Source organism: Quercus robur, chromosome 1 (assembly GCF_932294415.1).
Source record: "Quercus robur chromosome 1, dhQueRobu3.1, whole genome shotgun sequence".
Lineage (NCBI taxonomy): Eukaryota > Viridiplantae > Streptophyta > Magnoliopsida > Fagales > Fagaceae > Quercus > Quercus robur.
This window is the reverse complement of record NC_065534.1, coordinates 43,384,575-43,400,044: the sequence shown is the minus strand read 5'-3', so window position 1 is coordinate 43,400,044 and position 15,470 is coordinate 43,384,575. Positions and strand designations below refer to the sequence as shown.

General features: G+C 34.0%; 1 long non-coding RNA gene across 1 annotated transcript; it reads left to right on the top strand.

The window, feature by feature from the left end:
- The first annotated feature begins 4,004 nt into the window (after window positions 1-4,004).
- On the top strand, window positions 4,005-8,062 carry LOC126690308 (uncharacterized). Its single transcript, XR_007644623.1, has 3 exons — window positions 4,005-4,172; window positions 7,146-7,225; window positions 7,555-8,062. It is a non-coding gene; the product is annotated as an uncharacterized LOC126690308 (long non-coding RNA).
- Window positions 8,063-15,470: the final 7,408 nt, after the last annotated feature.

The window sequence follows — 15,470 nt, the reverse complement described above, 5'->3', positions numbered from 1 at the left end:
ATTAATATTGTGTTTGTACCAACAATTTTAAGAAGAATCATCACATGGAGGATGGAGCATACACAAGAGAAATCAAATGAGATTGTTGGAGATCTCAACAAGCCCTTTCACTTCAAGGGAGCCAACATCAAGAGGTGGAAAGGAAAGATCATCTTCTATTTGAGTCTTCTCAAGGTCGCCTACATTGTCACTGACAAGAATCCTTCAAAGGCTTATATCGATTAGATGAATGAGGAAGAACTCGGTCTCCATCAAGCAAAAATAGATATGTATATAAAAGATGAATACAATTATCGCTCTTATATTTTGAACTGCCTTGCGATTATTTCTATAATTATTATGATACAACTTATAATTTTGCCAATAAAATATGGAAAACTTTACAAAGCAATTAGATATCGAGGAGGCTGGTGTAAGAAATACGTTGCTAGTAGATTTTTCTATTACCAAATGGTGGATGGGAAATCGATGGTGGATTAAGCACAAGACTTCCAGATGATCATGGCGGAATTGAGATTTGAAGGCATAAAGAGTGGAGATAATCTTGTAGTAGCTGGCATAGTTGATAAATTATCACAATTTTGGAGGGAGTTTCAAAAGACTTTGCGGCACAAACAAAATGAGACACTCTTGGAGATTTTGATCACACGCATCCGTGTGGAGGAAGAAGTTCGGGGACAAGAAGCACTTATGACACAACATAAAAAAAATTAATATGATAGTTGTCCATCTTTTATTTACAATGGCTAGTCTGTTAAGTATGGGACATGATGTATTTGGGCACTCTGAGAGAGTACTTAGGGACTGTTATTTCTTTCTTGTAAACTTTCTTAGATATAAATATTACTCCTTTTTCAATTTTTTTTTTGAATTTTACTAATGGGCATCTATTAGTAAACAAATTTAGGAAAATTCTTATAGAAAAATGAAAAAGTAATTGATTTGTTTGAAATATTTTTCAATTTTTCTTAAAATGTTTTCTAAAATAGTTAATTAATAGATGCTCTAAGAGCACACCCATTAACTGGTCCTTTTTTGGGGGAAAAAAAAACATAACATTACCTTAACCCAAAAGGAAAACCTTAGCATTCAATATTGTCAACGAAGAGGTTAGTGACTCCTACAATGGGAAATTTTAGGATGTGGCATTCCTTAAAAAAAAAAAAAAAAGTTTCTCAAATTATGAATGTTGAAAACAAGAAGAAAAAGAATAAAATCCAATGTTTTATTTTGGATTTTGGCGGTCTTAAAGAGTCATAGGAATAGGATGCGATCTCTGGCGGCTGGCTTAGACCAATTTTTAGAATAAAATATAGAAGGCTCTGAGAAGAGAAACCCTATTAATTAATTAACAATTTAACAGGACAGCCCACAAAACCAAAACATGCTCCATGCATGGATTGGACTATTATTAATATGCAATCTAAAAATGACAAGTACTACTACTCCCCCCGATAAGGTTAGCCAATTCTACTTCTACTAACTATATAAAAAGAGTGAATCGCTCAATCTACAGTGCTTTTGGTTTAGTCAATTTTTGTTTTTTGTGGAGACAAAACGGTTCATTCGGTTGAAATGTGAAAACCAAATAAAAAAGAAAAGAAAAAGAAGGCAGGGATAGTGGTGGTATATCGACCGATCTGAATAGAGCAAAGGAAGGCTTTGAGTTGAAAAGTATTGAGGTTCAAAAAATCACAATGTTGTGCCAAGGCCCAAAACAACATATAGGATTGAAATCTAGAAAAAAAAAAATTAGGTTTTCAATAAAAAAAGGGGGAAGGCCCAAATCCATTAAGAGTCCATAAGGAGGGACCTAAATCCATGGATAGGCAAGCCTTGGAACTCACGAAACAAAGGAAAGAAAAAAGTCCAGCCCAACCCTCAAAGGTTAGAAAAATCACTGGGGAGCCTAAGGAAAAAACTAGCCCAGGATACTTAGGGTTCCTAGGAGCCTGGGATCCTCGGGACGAGTAGAAAGGCCAGGTTGGGATTAAGACAGTTCAAGGAGGCATGCCAAGAAACACGAAGAACAAGGACAGATATGTTCCTATTAGCCACCCAATGATGCAGAAAAGGGATCAGAAGACTTGGGAACCAACAACTCATGAGCAAGGGTCTGGTATGTCGGGGAACCCAAGAAGAAGAACCATGAAGGAAGGTGGCTAGGGATCTTTTAGTCTAGTAGGAAGGAATCAGCTTATTTGGGAAAAATGACAAAGGGGAAAGCATCCAAAAGGTGGGTCTGAAAAGGTGAAGTTTAGAAGTTTTGGAAAAAAGAGAGATCAAAGGTCAGCCCTTTTTAAAAGCCCCAAGAATGGGAAAAGTTAGCTGGGGGCTTTTGAAGAGGGAACCTTAAAAAAAGGAAATAATGAAGAATGAGAAAGGGACCAACCACTAATGTTGCTAACACAACATTGGTTCTGGTACCTAGGGGAACAAATAGAGGGAATCAATGGTACCCTAGAAACCCTAGGATGGCACTATAAAAGGGGAAGCAGTCAATAGTAAAAGACGTTCAGTAACGGTGAATTGGAGTAAAAATTCTTGAGAAAAAACTTTTTTAGAATTCAAAAAGAGAGAAAAGTGAGGGAAAACATTGTTCAGGATTCTCAAATAGCCAATAGAAAACACATTCGGATTTAAAGGGATTCAAACTTTGCAAGTCTTAGAGGCCTGAAGAGCTATCTAAGTTTGTGATTTTTGAACTTATTTGGACCTTGTAACATGTCCTAGTGGGCATGATGTATTATAAGAATTAAGAAAATAATGAAGTATTTCACATTATTTTAAGGATCCCTAATGTCCTGTTTTATTCTTTTTTTTATTATTTCATTCTTTGCTGTTCCTTGCTATTCAATGTGTATATTTTTTGTATGTTAGTATGTATGTGTTGTAAGATTCGTGCTCTGTGCACCACTTGGTTTGAAATCAGCCTAATTATCCCTTAAAACAGTAAGCATTTGGGCCCAAGATCCCAGCTTGGCTACTTGGGCCTTTGTGCTAAAAAAGGAACCCACACAAAAGGTATGATCTTTTGCTTTCTTTCTTTTTGCTTCTAAACTTTGCTTTTATTTTTCTTTCTTTCTTCCAGATCTTTGATATGTGTTATGGGTAGGTGTGGAAAGGACGAGGGATTTTGCACATTAGCACAGTGAGGCGAAAATATATGATAAGTTAACATAAGTTGGAAAGGAATTTGGAAACTAGCATCTCGAGTTTTGAAAAGCAAAACTGAGTCTTCGCAACTCGATTTTTGTCGGGCTTGAAGAAAAACAAAACCTGAAGAAGATGAAGAACGCTGATGATCTGATGCTGGGTGGGCGATCTGGTTGGCACTGATGACGTGCAACGCCGAAGAAGACGATTTGGTGCTGGGTGGGCGATTTGGTTGGAGAAGAACACTGGTGGACGATCTGATCTTTAGCGACTGGGTGGATGATCTGGTCTTAAGCAATGAGGAAGAACGAATAGACGCGAAGAAGAGACGAAGAATGCTGACGAACAAAGGAACGATCTGATGAAGAGACGAAGAATGTTGACGAATAGAGGAACAATCTGACGAAGAGACGAAGAACAGAGGAAGATCTGCACGAAGATGAACGCAACGCTGGGTACTCAGAAGAACGCGAGGAAGAAGTGAAACTTGAGTCTTAAAATGTGAAAATTGAGTCTTAAAAACTCAAGTTCCACGTGGATTTTCTTCCACATCACCTCCCACCACTTACAAATCGAGTCTTAAAAACTTGAGTTATATCTTGGAACTCGAGTTTTAGACACTCAAGATGCTAGTTTACAACATTGTTTTGAAACGTGACAACTAACTAAATTTTTTGATATTTAATGTTATTTGGATAAAAAATTCTGGAAAGGACCCTCCCAAGACTCCTCCTACCCTCTTCCGTCCCTTCCAAGATCATAGCCAAGCATGATGAAGCTTAGGAATAGTCAAGTGGTGAGTGAAAACGGCGCCGTTTCATTAAAATAAAATAAATTAAAAAAAAAAAAAAAAAGCTCACAACTCATCGTATGAAGCAAGAAGACTGAGTGAGGAAAAATTGCCAATTTTCTTTCACCAGATATTGATGATGGTTTTTTTGAAGGTTGAAAGAAGGAAATGGAAAAGCAGAGAACTGATTTTTGGCTTTGGTGTTTTCTTTCAGCTCACACGACAGGTATTTTCTATCTCTAAATTTCTCTAAAGTTTGATTGATTTCTATCTCTCTTTTTCTTTTGTTTATTATACTGAGATACTGATTTCGCAAAATTGGTAGTGAGCCTTTTACATGTTTGATGAAAGCTTTGACTTAAGGCTGGGAATTTCGCCAAAACCCAATTCTCTGAAATTTTAGTGGGTTTTTCCTTCTTGTTTTAGATATCCTTCTTTAATTTGTGTTGGTATTTGAATTTTTCCTGAAGTTTTGTCATTCAATTTCACTTCCTTCTAGCTTTGCCGTGGTTCCATTGCTGATCTGTGAAGAAATGGTAGAGTAATATGAACCAGCGGGTGGTTCCATTTTTATATTTATAGCCCAAAGATTTTGGTACATAGTTTGCAATTCTTAATTAACCCAGGGAATCCTCCAAATCAAAAGCCCAGAACCTTATGACAACACACCCCAATCCTATATATGTTTCACAAAAGAGAACACAAAGGAAAAGGTCTTCATAAATATCTCTAAGATGTCAATGGCGTACTTCTTCTTTCTATCCTAAAATTATTGTTATAAGGTGTATTTCTTTTCCTATCCTATATTTCTTTCTTGCCCATCTCTTTGTTTAAGATGTGAAAAAGTTTCTCACTTTTGGTGATAACACAATTAAAGGTGCAATGAAACAATGTGCCTCAAAGCAAATATTTGTTAAAATAGGAGGCTTTGTTCTTCAAGCTATGGAAATGGTGGAAAATTAGATGAAACTCAAATGCGTTTGACACTAGAGATAGTGTGATTGACCATTATTCACAGTGCACAAAATCAAATCTCATGCTAAGTTGTGTAAGCTCTAAACTTAGTTCCTTAAAATTTTGGTATTTGATATTTCAAGTTTTTACTTTTATAGTGAGTCTGAATGTTTGACTTAAATTATTTTATCTTAGAAAAACAGATGTGTAGTAGCTTGTTTTATTGTTAATGAGCTAATTGTTTTGTCATGCATGAATTTTTAGATGAGTTTGTGGCCATGTTTAGGGAGAAAAATTGTGCCCAATCATGTAGCTACACATATGGTAATTGTTCTTGATTTTACCCATTTGAAAATTATGTATTTTGATACAAACCCCCTGGTTTTGGGATTATAGATTTTATAAATCTTCCAATATGTAGAGAAAATTGCACGACTTTTATATAACTTGAAGTGAAAAGGCCCTATGATGTCTGATGTGATATGGAATGGTTATATATTTCATATGATTTAAAGAATTAATTAAAGTTTAATGTGCCTTTATTATTATTTTTACTGTCCCAGCCAAAAGAAAATAGGGGCAAAAAAAAAAAACTAGAATTCAGCAGCTTTTACCATGTTTAAACCATCTTTGCTGACATTATCCCACCAAGAAATGGATGACGTGGTATTCCTTATCAGCTAATTATTTTGTCACATTCTATTATTTGGGGAACACTCTATATAATCATATCTCTTTGTGTTTGAATTTATAATCCATGTGAATGTTTTTTCTAGCAATATTGGGACTTAAGCGATGCAGACCACTTTGAAACTAGCTTTTAGAGAATATATGGGTGATCGGTAGTTTGCTTCACCATGCTGATTTTTGAGATCACAAATAGGTTACTTTGGAGCTTCCATCTATGCCACCCTAATAAATTCTTAATTCAGCCCTTAAATCACAATTAACTTTTAAGGTATATCAAGATTGATCAACTATAAAAATATTGCAATATATGTTTTTGAATGCTTTAGGTAATGTTTAACGAACAAAAAAATTCGACCCTCATTATCTATTCAAATGGAAAGAAGAACAAAAAATGATAAAGCAAAAAATGCATTCTGATCCCTTGAGTTTAGTTTATTCATTTTGAGTTCTATCAAGAGATACACTACCAAATTTCCAATTTCTTTGGAGTTACTACCACTACCAAAGCTCTGGCTTGCTTTAGGAAAATACTCAATTGTGTCATTTGTTTTTTATTCATTTCTGAATAGTTGAGTGCTATTTGTTGCTACTCTGAAATCCCTTCAAGGATTTGTTTCTCATTATCCTGGAGACTTAGTTGATTTAATTGTATGAGTTCCTTTGATAAGTGCGCCACTGTAGATGATGTATTGACCATTTAATAATGGAGAGTAGCAAACAATATATAATATATAAAACCTTTTTAATGTGAGAGGATTTGGTTAAAATGTTATGTGTTTCCTATTCTGCTAACTTTTTATCTCATTTGTTTATCATCTTGTGATTTTTTGCAACTATTTTTGTTTCTTTAGATCGCAAACTAGACCAAACTAATGAGCCATAATGGATTGGGGAATGCTGGTGAATTTGTTATGTGGGCTGGTAGGCTGATCAAACATTAATTTTCAAGATTTTTGGTGATTTAGTAACATGTGTCTTGGTGATTAAAATCATATCAAACAAACTTGGAGAATTGGAGGAGTTCTTGCTTTCTTGTGCAGTTGGTGATAGACTCTCAATGTAATATGTTGCTTCCAATCTAGAATTTTAGGTACAGGTGATTCTTAACATTGACTTTTGATGCTTAGTATGTAAAGGAAGTTTTACTTTCTTACTATGGTAAATGGTGATTCAAATGAAAACTTAAGATCACCTTTATTTATTTATTATTATTAAGAAGAAAAACAAATGAAGTTGCTGATATTATTATGCCTGCATTGTAATTATCTTTGTGTGTGCAAGAATAATTATAGGTACTAATAATCTTTTTTAATTTGAAAATGTACAAAATTTATACTGGCATTTCTCAATGTACCTACATATGTGAATTAGCTTTCTGCTAGAGGAATATTGTTTATTGACACCTATCAATGGTAGTACAAGTCCCTCTTTAAGAGAGCTTTGGTTGATACATTTAGTCTAGTTAAGAGTGCCCCTTTCATGCTTCTCATTTTCACTTTTTTTTTTTTTTTTTTTTGTGAATAATTAGCTACTGACATCCTTATAAAACTTGCAGGAGGAAAAGATTGATGCTTCCCTTGAGGTTCTTATCTTATCCTTGCTAATGATGAATTGGGGGATGCTCTCACATATGAGGTTTGTCATGCTTTAAGATTCTGTAATTATTATTATTGTTGTTGTTTTTAAGTTTTCCCGTCTTATTGAGATCCTTGTGTATTGCGAAAGGCCAAAAGTGGTTATTGTGTCTTAATTCAAAAAACTGTTCATTGCACTCTACCTCATTACTAACACAATGGAGATTAATCTAGCATTTTTATCATTTACAGGAGAAAAAAAAATGTTATTTTTTATTTTATCAATTTTTGAATGAGTGTCAATTGTTTGCTTGACTTTTGAATTAATCAAACATGCTATTACTGTTAACCTTTAAAGCTTGAACTCTCTAATTCTTTCCTCCTTTCTAGGAAGTCGCTTTGGTTAAACCAATCTAGGAGCTGGAACAGGTAGCAAAGAGATTGATGTATGAAGCATACCAAAGACGTTGTGCAGTGTCAAGGAGATTCCTCTCACATTAGATGTGGAAGCACCCTTCCTCCGCTTGATGCTAAGGTTTGGTTTTCTACAAGAGTGGAAGATGAAGTGCAATAAAATCAAGTGGTTCACAATGATAGAAAATCATAGTGTTGTGCTATTGAAGGTTATGTAAACAAATTCATTAGAATGTGAATATGTACTACATACTATCACCTTCTAACATAGAGCTATATCTGAAAGCTTAGTTTTTACAGTGGTTGAATTTAGCTAGAAAACATGCCTTGTTTGATTTTTTAAAGAAACATTGGCTAAAGTCAACTATGATTACAAGGTATGCATAGTGCTTGGTAGTGGATGTGTAACTATATTTGGTAGTGATACTTTGTCAAGGTGTTTTAAATTTCATCAATGATCGGCTAGAATCCTGTTTTCTTCTTCTGTTATGGGTTCTTATGGGTTTACAACATAGATTATTATGGGATTTTAACGACTTGTTTTTACTAAATGTATTGGTACTTTTGGGTTTACAACATAGATTAATATGGGATTTTAAGGGCATGTTTTTACTAAATGTATTGGTAATACAATTGGATCAAAATGCTATTTTGTATTGGTTAGTTGTCAATTTTTACACTAATATAGACAATGGGATGGAAATTGAAAATTTAACACTAAAATAAGGTGTCAATTTTAAATTTTAAATTTTAAAGTTCCGGATATATTTACAAATACTCATGTATAGGCAAGCATGTGCCTTGCACATGCGGCCTACACTAGTATACATAAAAAAGCGCAAATGTGCAAATCCACAGTAGCCGTAGTGATTCTTTGGTTTGTTTAATTGTCACTGTAGCTACAATGCTTTTTAAAAAAAAAAAAAATATATATATATATATATATATATATTTATATGAGCTAACAAGCCTGGCATATATATTGTTATATTAACAAAACAAATTTCATAATATTTTCACAATTATTGAGGTGTCAATTTCTTATAAGTCGAAATAAAATAATAAAATATGAAACTGTAACTAATTATAATTGAAAATAAAAGTTTTGTAAACATGTTGTAATGCTTGTTGTGTGAATGTGTAAAAACTACAGTACTTTTTGGTTTGTTCAATATGTACTGTTCATCACGTCATTGGCTTTTTTTTTTCTTTTTTTTTTTAAATATTTATATGAGCTTGCATATTATACTGACACAAAAAATTTCACAATATTTTCATAATTATTGAGGTGTCAATTTCTTATAAGTCGAAATAAAATAATAAAATATGATACTCTAACCAACCACAATTGAAAATAAATGTTTTGTGAAAGTGTGGTAACACTTGTTGTTATCACAATATTTTTACAATTGTTGAGATCTTAATTTCTTATAGATCAAATAGAAAAATACTAAGTCCACAAAATTTTCACATTAATTTCACAACAAATCATAGGTAAGTTACTATTGATGGATAAAACAGTGATATCAGTCGTGGGTCCATTTTAAAATCAATAACAACTTGACAACTAGAATTTGTTATAAAAATATTATGGAGATAGCATTTCTATAAAATAAATAATAATATATTAGACTGAAACTTACCACGGTTGAAAATAAAAGGTATTGTGAAAATATTGTGACATTTTTTTGTGTTCCTAGACTTCTTTTTTGGTTTAGTCAAGTTTGGTGAGCAAAAATTCACTGTTTCATGCACAATTTTCTTTTGTTGGTTTTTTTTTTTCAATGCATAGTTTAAAGTGGTTGTCCCAATTAAAAACTAATAACAATTTACCTCATAGAATTTGTTGTGAAAATATTGTGGATGTAGTATTACTCTAAGATAAAATTATAAAATATCATAACAGGGCCCACCATAACTGAAATAAAGGTATTGAAAAAATATCGTGACTTTTATTGTGTTCCTGACTTTTTTTTTTTTCTTGTTTAGCCAATTTGTTGAGCCAAAATTCATAGTTTTAAGAATAGTTTTCTTGGGTTGACTTTTTTTTTTAACACATTGTTTAAAGTAAAAAACACAGAGTTTTCCCAACAAAAAAGAATTATGGAAAAAAGTACTTTCCTCTTTTATGTTTGGGGTAGTTTTATCCCCCAACTTTAAAATTGAATAATTTTCTCCTTTATATTTTGTAGACTAGTATATAGTCTCTGCTGTTACTCTCTTACTTAAACCCTAACAAAATATTATGATTCCTAAAATATTTCATGGTGCAATATCTAAAATGCCTCACTAAATTTTAATGTCTCAAAAATTTTCTTCGTTATTTTTGAGTTTTATGTGTTAGTCATACTTAGAAAGCAAAAATAGTGATGTATGGTATTCTATTTGTTACCTAGAGAACACTAATTTATTAGTGGTTTAAATATTCTAGATTTATAATTTTATCTAATAGAAACTTCAATGACATATGTCTTTTGTTATTTTGTTCTTTCTTTATTTGTTTTCTTTCTTAAAAAGGTTTTTATTAAAAATTAAGTAAGCTAAGTATCGTAGTTAGGCTCATAAAATAAAATAATAAAGAAGGAAGTATGAATAATAAAATATTCATTGCAAATGGTTGTAGGTATTTAATTTGACGAAGAGTTTCAATTATAGCATATGTCATCATTTATTGCGAAACTTTAAATATTGTGACAATTTTTTTTTATCAAAACTTAGTTGTTAATTGTTGGAAGATGATGACATTTGTTATCATTCTTAGTAAATTTTTTTTTCTGAGTAGATACTATCTTTAGTAAATAGGTTCTAAGAAATGAAAAAATATTTTGTATCAAATGATACTACGTTATCCGTATCAAAATCCAATAAACGAGAGACATGTGTGCAAAAATAACTACCCACTAACACATGTCTTTCAATTGTTAGTGGGTTAGTTATTTTTTACTGACATGTCTCATACTTATTGGATTTTGATACCGCTGACATGGTATCATTTACTACCAATACCTTCTCCTAAGAAATTATCATATTAAATAGATAGCCATATGTTAAATAACTATTCTAAATTTAAATACATAGTTTGATACTACTTCAAAAAAAAATCTATATTAAATTTTCTCACTTAAGGTGCAACACGTGCCTTGCACATGCAACCCTTACTAGTAATTAATAACACCTCAAAACCAAAAGCAGAACAGGCAGCACCACAAGTGCATATATAATCTTATGGCTTTCTCTTAAAACACCAAAAATAAAAATATAGTTGTCCAGTCCCTGGCTAGCTAGCTTCATTGTCGCTAAAACTACATACAAAGAAAATGGGTAGTAGCAAGAAATTAAGAAGATACATTGTGTTTAATTAGGAGGAGCTAGCTAGAAACTAGCTTGGGGAGTTCTTCCAACCTGTGTAGTTATAAACAATAGGTTCTCCATTCCTTCCACTAATTGTTGTTTGTGCAAAAATGTCCCGGAAACTCTTGATCACAATTTTCCTTCAATGTGACTGGGCATCCTAAATCTGACTCCTTGCTCCATGGCCACTCAATCTCCAGGATATAGGTAACATTTCCATCTTTGATTGGATAAAGATAATTCTAAATCCTAAAGCCCTGCTTGGTCTAGATGATTTTGATGTAAAGTACTTCCAGCTCTATGATTTAATAGTCTTAGACCAAATTTGGGTGACAAGGAACAAAACCAGGGTTGAAGGAAAGAGTTCCAATCCTTTGGAGCTTTCTAGACAAATTTTGAGATCTTTTGAAGATAAGCAAGCCTAGAAAGACAACTAAATAGCCCTATAAGGAAAGCGATATGGAAGCCTCCCCCAAATGGGTGGGTTAAGTTAAATTTTGATGCTACTGTAAGAGAAGAAAAAACTTCTCTAGCTATAGTGGGCAGGGATGAAAAAGGAGATTTGATTTTTGCTTGGGCTGAACAAGTTGAACCGAGTAGTCCTCTGGTGGGTGAAGCAAAGGTAGCACTTTGTGCCATTAAGAGAGCCATTGAAAATGGGTTTTCTAAAATCGTTGCGGAAGGAGATGCTTGTAATGTGAAAGATCCATTGAGTAATACAGGAATGAAACCTCACTGGAGTATTGCAGAGGTGATTGCAGATATTTTGGATTTTGTAAAGTGTTTTGATGTTTTTTCCTTTTCTTTTATGTACAGAAACTGGAATGTTCGATCCCATCTTTTAGCCCAATGGGCGGCTTTTGTTAATTGGGTAGTTCCTATCTCTAGGGTCCCTCCCCTAGTTACTCAGGCTGTGGAGAAAGATGGCTTTAGGCTCTCCCTTTTTTTGTACTATGATATTCATAAATAAAATTTTTATTCAGCAAAAAAAAAAAAAAAAAAAAAAATGCTAGGCAGATAAAGAACTACATATATAGAAATTGCCAAATGCATGCGTGTCAACTTGCTCTACTTTTTTTTTTTATTAGAATATTAAGTATAACACATACACACACGGGGAGAGGAAAAATGGTCTTAAAGAAAGAGACAGTGTTATGTATCCAAAATGATCTAACTCTTGGATATACAACACAAGCTTTAAACCTCTATAACTCAACTCATTTTCCAACTTGCTCTACTTTCATGCAATTATTAATTTCCCAACACATTCAATACATTTTAGCTGACTTCGAAATTTACTCCTGAGCATATATAGTGTGTCCCATATTCTAATATACAATGCCCCCACTTCATGTTTATTAATGTGAAGTAATCCCATTATTATTATTATTACTTAAATAAGATAAAATTGACAGGCTAGCTTAGGAATGGCCATTCAGTTTGGATTATAGGGGATAAATGGATATTGAATTATCCAACAAATGCGCCTTTGCATCTAGTTAAGGATGAAGTTAGAGAGATGATTGTTGTTGAATTGATTGATCAAGACTTGCATGCATGGAGGTCTGAATTTATCATGGACATGTTTGAGAAAGAGGATGCTGAAGCAATTTGTAGAATACAGCTCAGTTGAAGACATGTGGAAGACATTATGATCTGGCTGCATCACAAGAAAGGGTTATTTACTGTTAAGTCCGTATACAAGGTGGCTAAGGAGGTACTGAGAGGAGGAAGTAGCTGAGAGTTCAAAGGGCTATATTGGGAAGGGAATTTGGTCTGCACTATGGAAGCTTCGAATTCCAAATAAGATTAAAGTGTTTGGGTGGAGAGCTTGCAATGATATTTTGCCAACAAAGCTGAATCTGTCAAAGAGAAGAATAATTGATGATGTAATGTGCCCAATTTGTCTAAGATTTCCGGAATCAGCTGTCCATGCTCTTTGGGAATGTGCTGTGGCTAAGGATGTGTGGGCTAGAAGCTTAAAAATTCTATAGAAAGGAGGCTCGGGCATGGCTGATATGCTTCAATTAATGGAGTACTTGCTGGATTAGGTTGAGTCTCAAGAAATGGAGGTAGTGCTAGTCCAAGCATGGTTGATTTTGAATTAATGAAATAGGGTTGTGCATGGAGGTAAGTTTCATGATCCGGGGTGGTTAAACAACTGTGCAAGAGAGTTTCTTGAGGAGTTTCGAACTGCAACAGACCTGATGGGACTTGAGCAAGTAAGGCAGCCTAATCGGGATACCTGGCAGCCCCTTCCACCTTCAGTCTTCAAGATTAATTTTGATGCAGCCTTGTTCTCGGCCCTCAACAGCTCTAGATTTGAAGCAGTCATCCGGAATGAAAAAGGTGCGGTTATGGCAACTAAGGGACCTGAGGTATTTTGCAATGAGGAGGTTGAGTTACTTGCATGTAGAAAAGCCATTGAGTTTGCTGTGGATGCTGGCTTCTCTGAATTAGTCATCGAAGGGGATAATAGCTCTGCCAAGAAAGCTATTTCAGCTCTGAATGATGATCAGTCAATGCTTGGGAATGTAATTGGGGATATTCATCATTTGATTAGAAATTTGCAATGGGTAAGGATTGAATGCACTAGGAGGGGGGGGGGGGGGGAATAGGGTAGCTCATGTATTAGCTCAATTTGCAAGGAATATTAGTGATGATATGTATTAGATGGAAGATGTACCTCTAATAGCTAGGAAAACTTTGTACCAAGATGCTAATTTTTCTGATTAATTGAATAGAATGCTTCTGTTTCAAAAAAATTGACAGGCTAGCTAGGTCATACTATACATATGTACCCATTAATTTTTAATTATTAATGATAATGATCCAATTAACTAATTTTTGATCAAATTCTAACTAAAATGATAAACGAGAAAAAAAAAAAAAAAAACCTATTGAATATATATATGAGTCATACGCGCGCATGAACTATTTGATCATAATATTTTCTATGGATCGATCTTCCTTTCATGGGAAAAAAACACGAAGAAGAAGAAATCTATACCTACATTATATATAAAAAAAAAAAATTAAAACATATGTAGAATATTTAGAAGGTTTAACATATGATGCTAGAATTAATCATTTCTTCTTCCACTTCAGAATAAGATTCATAAATTTTTAACTAGCCTCATCACACGCGCTTCATGTGTGCAATGAGGCTTTTTTTTTTTTTTTTGGTTAGTGGTCCTATTTTATAGAAAAAAAAATTGTGTTTTATTTTTTATTTTTTATATATATAATTTTTATTTCAAAAATCTAATTTATAAGTGAATAAACCAATTTGAAAATTAATAGGAGAGTGATCCTATTTTTTAGGCAATGTTTTAGTGGGAGTTAGAGTTGCATTTTTACCGGATTGTCCTTTAGTTTTGTCTTTACTTAAACATAGGGGTGTAGGGACATTTTTAAACTAAAAAAATGAGGAATCCAAACAGGAGAAGCCCCTTAAATAATAGTGTGGGGTCAAAGAATTTGACAACCCCGGCCCACTTTATACTAAGCCCAAGGCCCATGCTGAGGAGGAAGAAATGGCCGAGGACGAACGAAGAAAGCGCAAATGGCCTAGAAACATCGCCGAGGTCGATCCTGTTCTTGGCGATCCCAGATCTTAGAAGGGAAGAACGGCACGCCATCAAAGGCAGCCTCCCAGAGCGTCCCAAGAAAAAGGACAAGTACAGTAAGACATCCATGGGAGCATGGTGTAGGAGCAATTTATGGAGAAACTGTCACCTCCGCATTAAATGCCCTCAACTAACGTTCTGGCCGCATTAATGAGGAAATGACCCCTGAACAGTGCGGTCTTGGTTGCTGCAACTCACAAAAGGTTTGGAAAGGTGGCTGATAGGACAAGCACTCGAGTAATGACCTGCATGATCAACAGATGAAGGGCCAAGAAAGACTGGAAGGGGATATATAATGTGAGAAATACTCCAGGAAAAGGGGATTGGGAATTAGAAGGAGAAGACGGGAGCAATTTGCATGATCTTGGAAACCTTTGTAACCAAGCATGGAAGAAAGAATAAGAACAATAAGTTCCTTAGAAGAAATGCCCGAGGATAGAATTTCATACTTTAGCCTACGTCCTTATTATTCAACCCACACATAACCATGTCTAGTTGTTGTAACCCTCACTAAGGCCTAGTTCTTAAACCCATTCTCTATAAATTTATTGTATTGGGCTAGTTGGGCTTGAGTCCACTCATCTAATAGAGGAGTGCTCAACCTAGTCCCTACAAATAGTATAGATAAATTCTTGTTCCACAGTCCCTATCGATCGTTTGCATGGAATCCTAGCTTCCTTCAAACAGTCCCTTTCACTGAAACTACAAAAAAACAGGACAAGAAGAAAGAAGGTATATCGTATACATAAAGAGCACAACAGAGAGAGAATGAAAATTACCAACGAACAAAAAAAAAAAAAAAAAGCATAGGGGGCTGAGATTTATATAGAAATTGCCCAATGTGTGTAAGTGTTAACTTGCTCTTATTTCATTCTATCTACGTTCGATCAATATGTTTTGGAAAAAGCTAAA